The following is a 15,151-nucleotide window of genomic DNA, read 5'->3' as shown; positions in this document are numbered from 1 at the left end:
AAAATACATAAATTGTGAAGTGACAGATCCCCCAGCATCAATTCTAAATGGATATGAATCATGTAGGGGGTGATTTATCATCTCATCCTAACATCATTCAATTGTATTTATGCAAATCAATTCAGTATAACCTCATTCAAACTCATTTGCAATGCTGCTGAGTTCATTACCTGAAATCTGAAATATTTAGTATTTAAAGAATGCAACACTTTTAAAACCATAGCTGACCAGACTTGAACATTTTAATTCCACGGAAGACAAGCAGGAGTACAGATGTTATTTGTTGGTGAGAATTGCTCAGAGCACCAGAGACCACAGTAGGACTGACTACTGGCATCAGTATCTTTAAATGTTTAAACGTCTCTTTTTACTTATGATTTATGTCATTAAAGAAGTGTTTGTTTCACACCAAAGGCCTCTGTGTATACTTGAATAATTAGCTAGGTGTCGCATTGCAGAAGTTGTTTTGTCTTTTCAGTCTCAGCATTTCAGCTAAATGTTGAATGTTTGAGACAGTGTCCAGTTTGTTCATTTTTAATGTCACTGTTTGGAAAATAAATAAAATGAAAATGAATATTTGATGGGGACAAACACATTGTCAATCAATAATCTGTTTACTCTGGCCTGGGCTTACTGTACCGTGACGTCACTCTGCCTCTCAGTATACACAACATAGCTTGAACACATGCACCACCTTGACCTTGCGATGTCTTAAACCTGATGTCTAATTCATCGCACACAAGGGTTGTATGAAGAATATGCCACATTTTCAACAGAAAAAGGTGTAGTATGACACTGTTTCTCAGTGTAACACACCTGTAGAATTGTATTATGTTGCTGACACAGCCATACTGTGTCGCACAGTGTGGATTGGACAGCCAGATGGAACACTGAAAGTCATTGTCGTGGTTAGGATATGCCTGGCTCTGCCGTGTTATCAACAAAGTAAACATCAGCTTTTTTGCCTCTTGTTACCATCGAGACAACAGAACCGTCGTCATCGCAGGCTTTGGCCGGAGTCTAAATGCAAAACGTTCTGCGACAGTTTCATTTTCGCCTGACGACACTTGTCGCAAGGGCTGTGCAACGAGTATAAACCAGGCTTTATAATCCCCATGCCCTGGACCGCACTCTCTCACCACGCGCGTGGCCGTTCAACCGTGGTTACCAAGACCAGGTCCATCTGCTGATATACAGAGCTCTCTCCTGGTAGAATGTGCAAAACCAGCCACAGTGCTCTTTTCTCCCACTGCTGGCCGGTGGTGCATGTGAGGACTTAATCCCACTGTCGGGACTGCCAGGGTTTCTTGGTTGGGTGGCGGACTCTTCTCTAATCAGCTCTGGCCATATTAGAGGGCAGCGCTCTGTTGTTTGGATGCATTGCCGCAGCGTTTCGTGGAAACAAAGAGCCGCTTTTTCATTGTATTTCCCTGCGACTGTTGGAGCCATAATCTCAGATTCGGAGCAGCTTTGGGATTTCCGTAATCCCAGACTGTGAATTAATGACAGACTAATCCCAGCAGTTCTAACCCAACCGGCCCTTCCTGGTCATTCTTTCACAATCATGCAATATTCAGTATTTACAGCAGAGAATGTGATGCTTTTTTTGTGATCAAATATTTTAATTAATTATTGATGGACAGAGAGTAGAGAAATGCAAAAGAGGGAAAATAATCAAACCAAAAATATACTTATGTAATAATAATAATAATAATAATAATAATAATAATAATAATAATAATTCTCACATAATTCTAAACCAAAATGTATAAACATACCCTTTAATAAAAGCTGAGAATGTGAACTTTATTATGTGAATTGTTTGATTACAATTCTAAAATTGAGTTCAGTGAAAAAAATATGAATTTGTCTCAAATATTTTTAACATCCAGCCAGCCAATCATGTTTCTGATACAGTGCAAGTTCAAGAGCAAAATCATTCAAAAAGCATTACACTAGGGCTACAAGGGGTGTTTTTGTGTAAAGTATGAAATAACGTTTAATAAATCTGAAGATCATAGAATTTGTCTAAAGTAACGGAGGCATCAGATCGTTGCAGCTGCACACCGAGGACCGGGGTTCGATTCCCGGTCCTGCAAAAGCTGAGTTTGGCTGGCTCACATGGAGCGACATTATTGGCTCACCGCTCCGAGGGCGGGGCAGAGGGAGGATTTAGCAAGGGGGGGTTAGTGAGATTGCCACAACAGCACCTTGAGGGCCTTGGAGTCACAGTCGTGAGCGGGGCGACGCGGCTTTGAGAAGGCGTGTTGTTCTCAGGGTCACCTGATCCATCCAGGCTGCTGAGGGACGGGGTGTAGGCGGTGTAACACACAGGCAATTGGAATAGATATTTAGAATATTGAAACAAATTTAAAATAATTTCACATGTAACCATATAAGGGGAACATCAGGCTTCATTCAACACACCAATTATTTTAGTAAAAGGAAATGGAACTATTTGGGTTATTATTTACAACCTATTCAGGTTGTTAATAATAATTTGACGAGCTGCTTATCACGCCTTTTTGGATGTTCAGTGTTTTAAAATGTGAAATGATATGCAGAAAAGATAAACCTTTTTCACAATTTGTAAAGCCCAGTGATGCCATAGTAACAATCACACCACGTCGACAAATTATTTGATAGCTTTAATTTCCGAGTGAGTAATTCCCAGGAACACTTGTCTGATTGCCTTAAGGGGAGTGATGGCACGCTCATTTTGTCAGGCAGAGATGTATGTAAGGGGTGCATAAGGTGTCTTGTAAATAGCAGTCTGTGCTTTTCGTGCTAGTCACTTGTCTTACGGCTCTTGTCTTGGCCAATCTCTTCCCCAGTGTCGTGGCAACACCCTCCCTCCCCTAGTCTGACAGCTAGGAGTCGAGATGGAGATCTCAGCTGTAAATTGCTTTCCGTGACTAATCCTCTAAAGAAATGGAGATAAACCTGAGTGTGACATGACATTTGACGATCTTGATGGAATAAACTGAACCAGAGAAGCAGCCACCAGTTTAATAAACACGTGCTGTACAATAGAATCAGAACAGCCTGCCCACTGATTGTGTTTTAAAATAGTGTGTGTAGGCTTCAGAACCAGATACAAAGGTTAAATAGTTTTGCAGTGGAAATAAATGTTTTGTTTTACAGTGGATACCATTGCTATTACGAAACTATATTTTTAATAAAATTTTATAAAATTTAATAAAATTTGCAGTTTTAACAGAAAACATAAATAATGTTTTGTAGAACGCCATCTGAACGTTGCTGCTGTCATGGATAGTATAAACAAAATAAAAGACTATAAATAAATAAAATGATTTTCCTTTTTGCCACCGATTCAGTGCCTGCCCTCTAACAAGGCCCCACTGTGTCTACACCTGTGGGCTGAGGAATTCTGGGACTGTGGGGGTACTTTGAAGCACGCTCGGTCCTCCACGCTTCACAGGAGCGTACTGTATGTGACCACAGTAACGTCATTGTGCTCCCTGGTGTTCTCACATTGCAGCGGCGGATTGAAGTCTTGTGTTATTCATAAAACAAAAGAGACGAGCAATGTGCAACGTGGACAGAAAGCAGCCGGCGTGGGGGACGTGATTCAGTGCATCGCATGGCAGGGCTTCAGGGCTACTGAAAAAAATGGTAGAGCCCATGACAAACAGAAATCAGTAGTTTCCCGTAGTTCACAGAAGTAGGTCCACATAAGTACAAATACTCTGAGCCAATTGAGTTCAAAAAACAGGAACATTTCTATAATTACATTTTTTTATTAAAAAACACCCTGAATAGTTGAAGTGCTAATCACGCCATCAGCGCTACTCCAACTCCACGTCCTGCGGGCCGCAGTGTCTGCAGGCATTTGCTTCAACCATGAGCTACACCACCTGATTTCACAAATTAGCTTATCTGACCCAAGCAGGTAAAATAATTAGTGCAGACACTGCGGCCCGCAGGACATGAAGTTGGTTTGCGGAGGTTTAAATGGAACCACATCATTCACAGGATATGAACTCACTGCTTTATCTTCCTTCATGTGTATTGAGCATTTCCAGAATTTGGAGCAACCAAGATGCAAGTACCCTGGTGCCTAACAGCAAGAAATACTTTTAAATATATTTTTTCGATTTTAGCCAAGGGTTAAAATGTTTGGTCTGTAAACATATGGACTGAATAAACATTTGATATCAACTGAGTACAACATTCCTTAGCTGTGACTGTCGGTAAGTATTTAACTGTAGTAGATCCAAGTATTTATTGTTTTATATCTCTGTTTATAAGCTCAGAGCCATGAAACGGTGCCGATTAGTCTTTGACAAATGTTATAAGATCACGCATCACCCATACCATGACTGCTTTGAAGTGAGTGATCATAGGATTTTCCTTTGATTTGTAATCCTATGTATTGTCTCTTGCAATTACTGATAACTTAAGCCCTCCAAGCTCCGGTACTGGCAATAAAATATGGAAGTGCTTTTTTGCAATATTTTCCAACAATTTGTCTTTAGAAATACTCATGTAATGTGAAACTAACACAAAAATGAATAAATATTAAGCATTTGTGTTAAAACAGCAATAGCCATTACACCTTCCTGTAGTTCATACCTAATGTATACATTCACCGAGCACTTTATTAGGAACATTTTTACTTTATTACACCTATTTATTCACGCAATTATCTAATCAGCCAATTGTGTGGAAGCAGTGCAATCTATACAATTATGTAGATATGGGTCAGGTGCTTCCGGGAATGTTCAGATCAACCATCAGAATGGGGGAAAAATGTAATCTAAGTGACTTTGACCATGGAATGATGGTGGCAGACAGGGTGGTTTGAGTATCTCAGAAACTGCTGATCTCCTGGGATTTTCAGACACACTAGTCTCGAGAGTTTGCAAAGAATGGTGCAAAAAACAAAAAAAATCTAGTGAGCAGCAGTTCTGCAGACAGGAACGCCTTGTTAATGAGAGACGTCAGAGGAGAATGGCCAGACTGGTCAAAGCTGACAGTAACACAAATAACCACGCATTATGGTTTGCAGAAGTGCATCTCTGAACAAACTACGCATCATAACTCTAAGTGGATAGGCTACAGCAGTAGAAGTCTAAAAAATAAGTCTAATAAATACCTAATAAAATGTTCACTGAGTGTATAATAGAGCAGTCTAATGCATCCTGCTCTTGGAAGTACTTTTTGTCCAGTACTTTTTGATGTAAGATGGAAATATTCTTGAAAACAAAATATTATTGGACTTCATTTCAAATGATAAAATTATGAAAATGGTCACATTGCCACTAGTCAAGAAGATAACTTGAGCAACAAGAGCTGCAACAACAGAAAAAAAAGGCGCAGATAAAAGTTTTCTGAGCACTTTTTTGTGCTGGCACATTTTCCAGCATGCTATGGGTTTCCAACCGTGAGCCTCTGACTCAGAGCCAAAATGTCCCCCAGGATCCCTTGCTTCACCATGCTAGCATTCCATGCTGTGCTGACGCACTGCACTGCTAATGCATGTCACACATCGCTTACGAACGCATCACTTGAGCAATTTCTGACATTTGCATTTGTCTATCCTGAGTCATTTGTTTTTACACAAGGTTTTTTTCACCTCATGATTTAGAGAAATATTTTGGTGTCGGTGGAGAATTATAAACAATGGAGTTGTTTTTTTTCCCACTGAGGAACAAATGCAGATCTGTGTACATAAATGACTTCCCTCTTTAGCTTGTCATTTTCTCATTGGCTTGCAGCTGGGGTCGGTGACACGATTGCTTCGTTAGCCACATTCTTCAGTATGTGATGTTTCAGTGCATTGCGGAGATAAAAAGTCATTCACCATCGCCAATACAGTGCCGGTGAAAGTTCTGCTGAAGATTTTAACTTCATCATAAATATTTCAATATGCAGACACTATATCAAAACATACCCTCGGAATATGTCAGGAAGAATAGTGTGCTCACATTATGTTGTCATTCTGCCGCAGAGAAATTTAATTTACCTATCTTCTGAATCACTCTCAGACAGGAACTGCTTTTTCTGTGTGAATTTATACTGTTCATGTTTAACATGCCTTTTCACTGCTTTCAGCATCCTCTTGCTCTTGATCACCACATCATAAAGCTAGGCTCTGCCACCTCTCAATTCGTCCAGAACAAACAGGACTATACACGCCACGCCGGAAGTCTCATCTCAGTTTCAGTATTGGTGTATTTGGCAAGGTCCAATAACCAAACATTTGTTTTCTGCCTGACAGTAAAGGATTTAAAAACATAAGATTTTTTATAACAGTACAACACGGTGGCAATTGGCAACTAATCTGCCAAATGTTTTTGCAAGGCAAGGCACGTTTACAAGTGAAAATGTGCTGCCGGTTTTGCAAGAACACCCTTCCCTGTTCTCGTTTGGAATTAACTCTTGGTCCAATGTTCTGAATGGATAATGAATGTTCAGGGGAATATGCAACTGGATGTTTGGTGTTATTATACAGATTGTACAGTGTCGGTTGTGGTGGTGTTTGTGAATCTAATGCTTTTAGCATTTGCAATGACTATTTGTGGGCCACACACCTTAATCTAAGACTGACAGCCCCACAAGGAGACACCCATTTGGCTCTAGCATTGTCTTTCAGGGAAGGAAGGAACACACTGACGCCCCCTACAGGTCAGTCGGATGCCTGCAGGTCTGCCTGTTGCTTTGCACAGTCATCCTCCAAGTCATGTGTGGAATGCGAAACTCAACTTGTTTCACTAAGACGTCCGTCACGCTATGTTGGTTCTTGCAGCTGCAGAAATAAGTGAAGCGTACACACCAATAATGATAACCTTCTATAGTATCCAGTTATCCTGTTAGTGTACATGCATGCTACAATATGGCAGGGCATTGTGTGAACAAGAGAAGCTACTAGACTGCTGGGAAAATTAATATGGAAATGTCCCATGTTCCGTTTGTGAAGTCGGACTGTTGTTTTTACCACTTTGAGTTTCTGGTAGGAATGGGCAATCTGCTCCTGCCTATTTAGTTTGAATGTATGTTTTTAGTTTAGTGTTTTCATATGTAGGATTGCATTATTTTGTGTGTGTGTATGTGTGTGTGTGCGTGTGCGTGTGCATGTGTATGTGTATGTGTTGTGGTAACCCACTGGTAGAGAGAGAGAGAGAGAGAGTAAAATTGGTGAAAAAAAATTAATTTATTATAATTTTTTTCTTCCTTTTTTTTTTCTTTTTTTTTTTTTTTCCAGTGCTGGTGCCTTCAGGGCACTTCTTTAGTGTCCAGGACAAACGAAAAACATTCCCTTCTCACACACGGGAATCGGATCACAAAAACGGTAAAAAAAAGGAAACGATAAGTCCGTGCTCAAAAAAATTAGGGATTTCAAAAAACGGTAACTGGTAACTTAGGGCGGACTTCAGGCGGCGGGGTTCACTCGCTCGTCTCCGCTGTGGGGCCGTGATCTCTCCGGGGTGTCCCGGCCTCGGGAGTCCGCTTCCCCCGCCTAGGCGTCTAGGAATTAAATGCACAGGTTAGTTGGCTTCTAGCCGGATTGATGTGCTCACGTGGCGTTCACTCGGTTACACTGGCTCCGCGGGTCTCCTCTCGTTCGCCCCTGAGCCCCGCTCTGCTCCCGAGTTCGCCCTTTTGTAGGGTGTTGCTCTCCCCTCGAACTCGGTGCAGCTGTGCCTGGTTAATTGCGAGAGGTTAGTGGCGTGCATTCCGCATGCGTTTCGGTGGTGCTAACCTTGGTGCCGATTCCTTTTCCGGCGCGGCTCTCTCCAAGGTGCCGGTCCCTCAAATACGTCTACGGGAAATATTCCCCGCGAATTACTTTCCCCAGCTCCTGGCGCCGTCGCACAGCCCGCCCCTCTTCAGTGGTGTACTGATCCTTGATCGGGCCACCACAGTGTGTGTGTGTGTGTGTGTGTGTGTGTGTGTGTGTGTGTGTGTGTGTGTGTGTGTGGGCTGGGGTGTTGGGGACAGGCACATAACAGTGAGTCTGGTTAATTACTATAGCTGCTAAAGCTACTGTAAAGCCTGAAGTGTGAACGTCGCCACTGAAACCCATATACAGTGGGGCAAAAAAGTATTTAGTCAGCCACCAATTGTGCAAGTTCTCCCACTTAAAAAGATGAGAGAGGCCTGTAATTTTCATCATAGGTACACTTCAACTATGAGAGACAGAATGGGGGGAAAGAATCCAGGAAATCACATTGTAGGATTTTTAATGAATTAATTGGTAAATTCCTCGGTAAAATAAGTATTTGGTCACCTACAAACAAGCAAGATTTCTGGCTCTCACAGACCTGTAACTTCTTCTTGAAGAGGCTCCTCTGTCCTCCACTCGTTACCTGTATTAATGGCACTTGTTTGAACTCGTTATCAGTATAAAAGACACCTGTCCACAACCTCAAACAGTCACACTCCAAACTCCACTATGGCCAAGACCAAAGAGCTGTCAAAGGACACCAGAAACAAAATTGTAGACCTGCACCAGGCTGGGAAGCCTGAATCTGCAATAGGTAAGCAGCTTAGTGTGAAGAAATCAACTGTGGGAGCAATTATTAGAAAATGACATACAAGACAACTGATAATCTCCCTCGATCTGGGGCTCCACACAAGATCTCACCCCGTGGGGTCAAAATGATCACAAGAACGGTGAGCAAAAATCCCAGAACCACACGGGGGGACCTAGTGAATGACCTGCAGAGAGCTGGGACCAAAGTAACAAAGGCTACCATCAGTAACACACTACGCCGCCAGGGACTCAAATCCTGCAGTGCCAGACGTGTCCCTCTGCTTAAGCCAGTACATGTCCAGGTCCGTCTGAAGTTTGCTAGAGAGCATTTGTATGATCCAGAAGAGGATTGGGAGAATGTCATATGGTCAGATGAAACCAAAATAGAACTTTTTGGTAAAAACTCAACTTGTCGTGTTTGGAGGAGAAAGAATGCTGAGTTGCATCCAAAGAACACCATACCTACTGTGAAGCATGGGGGTGGAAACATCATGCTTTGGGGCTGTTTTTCTGCAAAGGGACCAGGACGACTGATCCGTGTAAAGGAAAGAATGAATGGGGCCATGTATCGTGAGATTTTGAGTGAAAACCTCCTTCCATCAGCAAGGGCATTGAAGATGAAACGTGGCTGGCTCTTTCAGCATGACAATGATCCCAAACACACCGCCCGGGCAAGGAAGGAGTGGCTTCGTAAGAAGCATTTCAAGGTCCTGGAGTGGCCTAGCCAGTCTCCAGATCTCAACCCCATAGAAAATCTTTGGAGGGAGTTGAAAGTCCGTGTTGCCCAGCGACAGCCCCAAAACATCACTGCTCTAGAGGAGATCTGCATGGAGGAATGGGCCAAAATACCAGCAACAGTGTGTGAAAACCTTGTGAAGACTTACAGAAAACGTTTGACCTCTGTCATTGCCAACAAAGGGTATATAACAAAGTATTGAGATGAACTTTTGTTATTGACCAAATACTTATTTTCCACCATAATTTGCAAATAAATTCTTTAAAAATCAGACAATGTGATTTTCTGGATTTCTTTTTTTCTCATTTTGTCTCTCATAGTTGAGGTATACCTATGATGAAAATTACAGGCCTCTCATCTTTTTAAGTGGGAGAACTTGCACAATTGGTGGCTGACTAAATACTTTTTGGCCCCACTGTATGAGTGTGCAGAGTGACCTTTTTAATGGGGTCAAAGCTTGTTTACAGAAGGAAAAACAATAAAGTAGATGTCGCGGGCAGAACCTCCTGGCATGCCTGGATTGCTTCCATTTTGTGTGTAAAGGTTGGTTCAGCTTCAACAAGAACACTGAACAGTGAGAGAGTTTAGCCTGCTGATTCTGATAAAGACATTTCAGCATGCGTTCCCTTAACACTCAAGACTAAGAGTGGTGTAAAGGTCACCTGGTTTCATGTGTGGCAGTTGTTTCATTGATTTGAATACCATAGAAGAAAATCTAACTCTGCTTGGATATCTGGGACAGTGTTCCTGTTCTTGTAAGCATATAGGAGGTTCATTCTAGGAAATGGAAACATGCAGGGAAACCATGAAACATATACAACAGGGCGTGTGGTTGTTAAAAGCACTCTGATAACACAGATTATTAAGCTTTTTAGACTGTGTTGGTAAATATTTGTGCCTTTTGGACATGCTGATGGGAAGTGACCTGATTGGCCAGCATAAAACTCTACCTTTCCAATCAGGCAAAGAGCTTCTGATTGGCAACCTGCCATTAGGCTGTGTGTTCCCATTGGCCAGAGGTAGCCAGCCTAGTTTCTGTAGATCTAACATCCAGTAGGTTTTCACTCCAACCCAAACAAAGCACACCTCATTCAACAACTAGAGACCTTGTCGAGCTGCTAATTAGTATAATCAGGTGTGCTAAATCCTGGTTGAAATGAAAGCCTACAGGATGGTAAATCTCCAGGAAGAGGGTTGGTTACCACTGCTACTGTGTGTCTCTGCTGTCCATGGTTCTGAAAGACTTGGCATTTGGGAGGCAGACATTCACTTCTCCTCCGCCTTACATTTATATAGTTTTGTTATTCATACGGCAGCTCAACCAGCGATTCTTAGGACGTAAGGTCTTGGTTATCCTTTTCCGAAAGGTCAGTATCACTGTTGCTCGCTTCTCTGACAGAAATTGTATCAGAGGGGCTCCCTCAAGGGTATAAATTGATCCTTTTTATAGTCTTAACACAAAAAAATAATATTGCAGTATCAATTTCAACTTATCTCCAGTATCAATTTCTGTTAGGGTTTACACTGTCAGCATAACTTACACTGTGCACAGTTTGTTGTTGTATTTCAAAATAGCCACTTATTATTCCACTATCATATCGAGGGCTTGACAGGGGAGTCCTGCAACGTGACTACTGTTGATCCAGAATATGCTGGATATGCTGAGAGGTCGTCTTACTGTGCCGATGGATCTGATCTGACACCTTTTAAGATTTTAACATGGAAGGGGAAGCCTGCCAGACTGTGCTAGACCATCACCATAGCAACCACGCGGAATGCACAAGGTCTCCGGAACCAGAGCACGCCCAGGCAGAAAAATCATGATTTATACCCCCCCCCACACACACACACACACACACAGCCAAAGGGTCGTGCAAACATTACTTTCAGAAAGGAGAGAATTATACCAACATTTACATTTGCATTCAGCTGCCTTCTCGGAGTCAGAACACATTTCTTCTGATGGAAATGGTAGAAAATAATGTGTCACTTGTAATTTGTTCAACCCAGCTGTGTAAGTGCAATGGTTTGTTCCTCTATATTGATTTCAGTTGTGTGTATACTTCTTAAGGTTTTTAATGAACGGAAAATTACATATACTGTTGGCCAATGATAATAAAACGCGTTCAATCAAACTGACCTTTTTTTATTTTTCCTCTGGCCAGGTGGTGGACGAGATCATTAAACAATCTGCGCTGCAGCAGAGGGGAATCGGCCCAGTGAGATCATTAAAAAAGTCTGCGCTGTAGCAGAGGGGAATCGGCCCAGTGAGCACCTAGCGGACTTTCTCCAGGCCTGGCAGTGAACCACGCTGCCCACAACAGGGAGCAGAGGGAGGGAGCGTTAACTATGTGAATGCCCTGGAGGATCGGCCGTGCTGAACCAGGATCTCGGGGTGGTATGGACGTTGTGAGAGCGTCTCCACAGTGAAGCTCAGCTGCTCCTTCAGGAAATGTGAGTACCTACCAGTCCCGTTGATGGTCGCGGTCATGGGGTCAACATTTGTATCCTCCAGGCTTCTGCACTGTTTGCTTCTTCTTCTGTGGTACCTTGCTTGTTTCTGTTGTGGGTTACAAAATGGCTGCTGTTTGGTCTTTGCCGTTCAGTCATCTCTCTTCTTCCTGCTTTCATGTGAAGACTTTTTTGCTTTGACCTTGAGGTGGTAAATCTGTCATTCTTATTTCACCAAGGATTAGGTTCCCTGTTGTGATGGCAATAAGGAGTGTAATATCAGTTTTATTAGGCAAAATTATCTTAACGCTATTTATTACTATCATCATTTTCTCTATCGACTAGTGAGAGGTAATCATACCTAAACTTACTTGTATTAGGAATACATCTGTATATATTTTTTCATGCGTAGATGGAAGCATGCTTGTAAATGTGGATTTCAGTTCGTTTTTTCAGAGTTGAACACACTAAAAGAGCTGTGTGTGTGGATGAGTGAGTGAATGAATGAGACAGAAAAGCAGAGAAAACGGGAGAGAAAGAGGAACCTGTGCCGCTCTCAGGAATGCCGTTAGAGCGTAGGTCACGTTTCCTCTAAAGCGGAACAGGAAGTCTGGTGCTGCCTGCGCAGGAAACGGCCTCTTCGCACAACGGACGATGGTCACACAGGAAAATCATAAAAGCCCCATAGCAAGCCCTGCAACTGCAAACACAGCTGAACACATCACTCTGAGGGGGGAAAGGAGCTTGCTGATCGACTGATGGGAGATACGGCCTCAGACATTCACAAGACTCCTTGCGGGTGATGAAGTGTGCACTCTTAACTTAGCATGTCTTACTATGGCCTTTCAGAGAAGCCCATTTCATGACTCTTATAATAGAGACCATTCGTGAGTTTCTTGTTGCTGGGAGAGAAAACGACCTGTTGCACAGAGCTGTTATTGTGACTCTTGTGGTTAGCAGCTCGAAACCAAGCTGATGTTTATCTTGATGCTGATGAAGAGGCCCGGCCACAGACCCAGCCTGCATTCTAGAGCCAAGAATAAATCGCCTGTGGCATGTACCTGCCGTGCAAAAAGCACGGCACACACATCAAGGGGACCCGGTGGGTCACGTGATAGAGGACCATTTTACAGTAACACAATGAACCATTAGCAATGTTTACTCTCTCTGATTCCCTGTGAATGGGTGTCACGGGAGTCAACAAGTATCTGGCATGGACACCGTCAGACCTGTATTCATTCATCATTTGTCTTTCACATTTCGAGACCTTAGAATTAGAAGGTTCTAACTGACAAAGACGTCATTGCCAGGTAGCTGTGTGTCAGGGCGTTTCCTGTTTCCGGGGTAGCCTGGTTTGTGAGGTGGCTATCCTGCACAGCGACCGCCCCAGAATGCAAACTGCCGGAGACTCTACACATGTGGCTTTGCAGGGGAAACCACAGCTAGCAAATAGCATAGCAGATGGAATCTCTTTGTTTCTAAAGATACAGCGCTGACATGGAGGAAAAACTGCTGTGCTAAGCTAATTTTATCTTCATTTTCTGTTAATTCCTGGTTAAAACAGACATTAAATAAGGTACAAGTGTCTGTGGTATCATTCTGTGTCGTCCAACTACTGTTGTCCCAGTTAGTTGCAGATTTTGGGTCACAGCAGTGGCAAGAATTTGCAGTCTAAAGATAGTACGAGACAATTAAAAAGTGAGGTCCATGGTGCAGTGGCCTACTTTAGTCAAAAGTTGGATTTTGTCTAGTTTTAGACTAGTTTTAGTTGTTCCCTTGTTGCATTAAAGTCACGAGAGCCTGGAGCTAGTGCGTATACATTGCAGGACCAGTGAGAGTGAAAAGGTCAAAGGTCAAACAAGTTGTCTCTCTAGAGAAAAGCGGTTTCAGGGTATGTAGAACAGGACCCTCAGTGCTGAACCTTTGTCTGTAAATCAAAGTGAAGTCTCTCAGTACTATGTGTGAGTCCAAATCGTGCAGCCGGCTTTTCTGCCAAGCTCAGTTTGCGTCTCAAGAACAGTGCTTTCACACCTGGAATGGGTGTGAATTAAGAGCCAAAGAAATGGGCACATTTAAATGCATTTCATTATCAGGTTTAGTCTGAGCAGGAGAGTGTGTGTTCCCGGTGCGTGAAAGGTGTCCAGGGCAGGAGACTTTAGGATCCTGCTGTAGTACTCCCCCTGACTGTATTGTAAACCCCCCCCCCCCAGCGACCACCCCAGAATGCAAACTGCCGGAGACTCTACACATGTGGCTTTGCAGGGGAAACCACAGCTAGCAAATAGCATAGCAGGTGGAATCTCTTCGTTTCTAAAGATGCAGCGCTGACATGGAGGAAAAAAACTGCTGTGAAAGCTAATTTTATCTTCATTTTCTGTTCATTCCTGGTTAAAACAGACATTAAATAAGGTACAAGTGTCTGTGGTATCATTCTGTGTCGTCCAACTACCTTTCTGCTGTCAAACAGAAGTTAGGCTTTCACTGCCTGCTGTCTCTCTGTCTGTGGTTCTATGGAAAAAAATATAGGACCAGATTTCAGATTCGTCTGAGTAATGTTTCATTTCCTCTGTTTGTTATCAAACAATTCACATGAGGTCAAAGTGCAGATTCTCAGCTTTTATTAAGCCAAGAAATGTGTTCCACACTGTATCGGTGTAATTTAAAGCTGAATCCACTGTTGTCCCCAATTCCCACTGAGATCCATTCAAATGCAAAGAGTTTTAGTATCGCTTGTAGTATCACTTTCAACCTGAAAGTAAGATATCCAGACTGCTGATGTTGGTAGGTTGCAGACTTCAGGAGGTCATGGCATTCAAACAAAACACAACCAGATGCAAAACAATCTTTAATTTGACATTATGTTAATTTATCGCGTACCTTGAAATGGGGGCTTCATATAAAAAGGGCTGGAATGACTACATGGTGAAACCATACCCCTTTAAAAAAACTCATAGTCTGCACTTTGATCACAAGTAAACTGTTTGATTACAAACAGAGAAAATGAAACTTCAATCAGAAAAGGGCAAGGTGTGTCCAAACCTTTGACAAGTACTGTGCTGCACATTTTTGGTGTGGATTTTGTGTGGATTTTTACAAATGAGCTGAACTGTTTATTGATATGTTCATGCATTTGTCAGTTTACTGGAAACCAAGGCGATGGCAATTCAGTCGTTTTTATTTTTAAGTTGTGGTTGCATTTGCTGTGTTGTATGCTGGTGCTCGTGCCGTATTTTAACCACAGCGAGTGAATGTATTCTTTCTGCCATATTTGGCATGGTGCATTTAGTCAGTCTCAACCTTGGGTCATTTTTGTAATGCTTAACTAAATTTAATGGAGTTATGAATGCAAAATAAAAGTCTCCCAGGTTTTAAGGGGGATTTACTCTTCTGCTAGTTTGTAATAGCTTAACTCATTCAGGTCTGCTCATGGCTAAAACCTTTGTGGACTCGGGCGAGCAGAGACA

The 15,151-nt window shown here is 42.5% G+C and overlaps 1 protein-coding gene across 5 annotated transcripts in view; it reads left to right on the top strand.

Annotated features, from left to right (window-relative positions):
* Positions 1-15,151, top strand: part of LOC133118065 (receptor-type tyrosine-protein phosphatase epsilon-like) — a 64,264-nt gene that overhangs the window by 12,497 nt on the left and 36,616 nt on the right. For all 5 annotated transcript variants that reach the window (XM_061227747.1, XM_061227746.1, XM_061227745.1 and 2 more), the window contains exon 2: positions 11,402-11,690. The gene's annotated coding sequence lies outside the window, so the exon portion shown is untranslated. The remainder of the gene's footprint in view (positions 1-11,401; positions 11,691-15,151) is intronic.

Source organism: Conger conger, chromosome 18, assembly GCF_963514075.1.
Source record: "Conger conger chromosome 18, fConCon1.1, whole genome shotgun sequence".
Lineage (NCBI taxonomy): Eukaryota > Metazoa > Chordata > Actinopteri > Anguilliformes > Congridae > Conger > Conger conger.
Note: the sequence above shows the minus strand (reverse complement) of the source record. Positions and strands in the feature narration are given on the sequence as shown.